This window comes from Triticum urartu, chromosome 4 (genome assembly GCF_003073215.2).
Source record: "Triticum urartu cultivar G1812 chromosome 4, Tu2.1, whole genome shotgun sequence".
Taxonomy (NCBI): Eukaryota; Viridiplantae; Streptophyta; class Magnoliopsida; order Poales; family Poaceae; genus Triticum; species Triticum urartu.
Window position 1 is genome coordinate 333,888,916 of NC_053025.1, and position 4,224 is coordinate 333,893,139.

Genomic DNA, 4,224 nt, shown 5'->3' on the forward strand with positions numbered 1-4,224 from the left:
CTCTGGGGGTAGGAGGGTTTTCTGGACCGGGGACACGCCACTTGATTTCACTCTGCTTCGGTAAGGTACCAATCTTGACACATCCTTCCAATTGCACCTCAGTAACCCGGGAGGGGACCAAGTTACAGGAATAAAATTGTTTGGCCATTGCAAATGAAGAGCTGGAAAAGATTACTGTCGGTTTATGATTCATAAATTGACAAGGCATAAAGCGTAACAGGGTAAAGAGAAAGGAATTTAAGCAGATAAAATGGTTAAATCGGAGGCTGATGCAGTTATGAATGGTAAAGCGATAATCAGAATCAGAGGTATATGCATATTGTTAAACCGGAATTTAGCGATGGAAGAAGTGAAAGAATAAATGAATTGGTGGTTTAGGAGGGGACTAATGGTATATGCCGGATTATCATACTTCCAAAAGTTAAACCTCTAGCTAAGACCTTTTTGAGACCCTGGGTGACTCACGTGGACTTATCCCCTCTCGGTAAGCCGAAGACCATATCGTCTGCGTAGCGTGCGTAATAGAAGACTACGGCCCCATCCTCTCGGACCATTACCCTTTCAAGCTTGGCATCCAATATATGGAGATAGCAGTGAATGAGGACAGGTTCAATCGGGCTTCCGAGCGGTATTCCTCGCTTCTGGCACGTGTAACTCTTACCTTTTCTATCTACGTGTGGTTTTCATGAAAACCTATTTTATCAACCTATGGACTCCTTTCAATGACAGAGTCTTTGGAGCAAATTGGTTCAGGATTCTAAGGTTAGAAAAGAGTTACCACTCAAGGGAGGAACAGGATATGTGGAAGGCTATCCTGGTGGCTCAAGACTGACCGGTATACCTGGACCAGTCTATATTGAGCCATATTCATCAATTCGTCAGGCAATTTGGCCTCACACAATGTATCCCTGTTCCACCAGACGCTTAATCAACCCTGGAACACAAGAGAACCCTTCTTATCAAAGAGAATTGCGTATTAAACAGATGAGAGAAATAGCCCTAAATATGTGCATCGAGTAAGTCATTACCTTCTATTCGATCTCCAGTATCGCTCATCAAGTACTTGATCAGATTCCTCTTTTTTCTTGCAATTGCAAAGTGGTGGAAAAAATTTGTATTTCGGTCACCATGTCGTAGCCAATTGGCTCTGCCCCGCTGGAGCCATGCTACTTCTTCTTGTTCAAACAGGTTCTCGAGCAGCAGTCAAATTGACTTCCCCTGCTTGAGCGTAATGCCCGCCCCTGGTGTGGTGGAAAAAGCCTCGTTTTCTATTCCTTTTAAAGCTGCTGATGCGAGCTACCGAACAAACAAGATTAGTACAAAAAGCCACAACTAGCACTAGCTTTCGTGATTGCTTCTTTCTACCTTTCTCACTCCGGTAATTTCTCCTTCTCCAAAATATCACTACGGACAAGATGAGCTAATAGAAAAAGTTAGGGCAACAGATGATAGCAACTCGCCAGACTCGAACTGGCATAGGCGGATCGGATCAAACGAAATTAGCCTTTCTTCCATCAACAGGAATCGCTTTGATTTCGCAGTTCAAGAGGATGGTGGGGGCAACCTCTCTACATCTGCGGGCCGGTAGGCCAGCCAACTAACTCTTCAAATGAAGAACTGATTACTCCACATCTATGAACCTATCATTCCCCGCCCTTGCCCATTATTTCTTTTTGTATCACGCTAGGACTTTGCCTCTTTTTTTGAGGAAAAATATGGAAGTAGAATCTCCTCTCTTTTAGAGGTGTCTTCCAAATCCAATTTAAGATCAATGAGGTCTTTCAGAGAGCCGCTACTCTTTCCATTAAATTCTAGGATCTCTTCGATCCTATGCGCAAAAGCAAGGTGTGAGCCCGCGACCCCTCGATCGCTCTCAGAGTCAATCGGCCCAAACCGGGTTATGAGCTCAACGAAAAAAAAAGTATTTTTAGAAATTGCCTGCAAAACCGCCTTGCGAGCGTTAGCGTCAGCGTCAGCGCCATCTCCCGATGGATATTTTTTGCGCATCTCCAATAGCGCCTTGGCCCTATTTTCTTCTTCGTCTATTGGGGAAGAAGAAGAGGTGGAGTAGCAGGCGGATCTCATCCCTCCTGCGGACTTCCCCGTACTCAAAGTGACTCTGAGAGATTGTGCTTCTCTACTAATCGCATTCTGTTCAAGAATCACTGTTTTCATGATCGAATGACGAAATAGATATACGAACTGTATAGGATCATTCGCTGGGATGGGATAAGTGATTCTTTTATAGGATTCCCATGGGATCATAGAATCAACTAAGGATGGAATAGGTATTTGTGATCGATCAGCTTCCAGTATGACCGAAGACTTTCTATCTGCATTCAAAATAACCACACAATCAGGTTGTTGGTTCAACCCAAAATTGATCTTCTTCTTTCTTGAACGGAATTTTTTTTTATTTGCAAAAGATTTGGTCAAAAACGCCCCGATCTTCCATTGAGAATCATCGAAACAATGAGAATTCACATTTCTTAAATAGCTTCTTAAATAGCTCGCCATTTCTTCCGTTATCTCATAAATAAATAAATGATTGGTCTTTAAAAAGAAGGAACGGCCTTTTTGACGACTGGGAGATCCTATAAAATGAAGAGCGTTTCATAAACAAATCAGTGTCTTGTCTGAATCGAGAATAGCAATTCCATTTCTTGAACCACGGATATAGACTTTGAAATGGTGATCAGCTACCCGACGGCCGAGATGTGCATTCGTACAAAGTAATTTAGTACAGACTATCGAAAGCATTGTCATTTTGCGATTTGAGTTCCGGAGATACAGGTGGTAAGTTATGGGTAATGCGGGGGAACTTTAAGACGAGATAGAATACCTAATATGGGAGTGGTTTAAGTGAGAGAATAGCTCCCTTACCAAACCAACTGAGCTATTTGCCATGTTTTTGACAAATGACCTAACTTTGATGTGATGTGCCCGGCTAGCCCGGATCATTCTTAGAGCAGTTGAGGTTACCGGAATTACGGCCTTCCATACAAGAACTGGCACTATTGTAACTCGCTATGGGCCTCCTGCCTTCTTGAAAGAAACTGGCTTTTGAAGAAATTACTCTATTTTACGCATTTAGTTGAAGCGGATTCAAAGAGCTCTATCGAGCAAGGAAGGAGTATACTATACTGTAGCTGGATAAGCTAGATACCAAAACTTTGATAAAGATTGAGGCAACCCATTTGAGGAAGAACCGGACGGACCCCTGTGGAGATGGCATAAACAATCCTTTGACGAACTTTCTGGTTAACATAGAATCTATGAGTTTTTTCTTCTAATTACTACTAGTAACATTATTCAATCTGGTATCCAAGAATTTATTAAGCTCATCCCGCAAGCACATGTACACATCTTGGATTTTACCGTCTTAAGATGGAAGAAGATTCGTTCTCCTACCCATTTCTAAGTTAAGCAAGAGATAACTCATAATTTGATATGCACTCGCACTCGCATCTTGGGTCACTGGAACCTGATGATAATTACTCACTCCTTCATCCTGAGAAAGGATCTTGGCTATGAAAAAAAATGGATCACTAGCTTGCGCAGAAAATTGAATGAAACTTTTGTCCGAAGTAAACATTTCAGTCTGGTGTTCGTTATACCATTTAAGGGCATCATCTAAGTTTGAGAACTTTGGATACTTAAAGGCTGCAGCACATGCTAAGTGTTGACTGAGATTCTTTTTTTCTGACAGGTGGTTTTGTGCTGGAGGTTGAGGATGATCAGCAGAAAAGAGTAATAAACTTTTTGACAAATCACGCTCATGAAAATGCAATACACCTGAACGGTAGATTCTACCACGGAAGTCCATGAATGCTGGCAAATAGAATTGATAACCTTCGTATGCTGACGCAAGTCTTATTAAAAAATCTTCATAACTAGCCTGCTGCACCTGTTTTAATAATTTATTTAACAGTATGTTATAGCTACAAGCATTATTAATACCTTTGACGTTATTGAAGTAGCACTCCCTCAATATGTCTGAGGCTTCTGTCGGATTCACGCGAGCCAGAGCATTTGGTAAAAGAAGCCCACACTCAACTAAACATTGACGATTCTTTTCCAGAAATCTCAAGAGCCTTTTGTTTATTTCAAACGCTTGAGACTGAAGCCCATTCAAAATATCACACATCTGCTTGTATTCTTTTTTTATGTAACTTTATATAGAAGTGGTTTAAGTCATGGGAAGTTAATAGCCGAAAGTGATTC

The 4,224-nt window shown here is 41.5% G+C and overlaps 1 pseudogene; it reads right to left on the reverse strand.

Annotated features, from left to right (window-relative positions):
- Positions 1–1,528: 1,528 nt before the first annotated feature.
- Positions 1,529–2,967, reverse strand: LOC125553831 (annotated as a pseudogene).
- Positions 2,968–4,224: the final 1,257 nt, after the last annotated feature.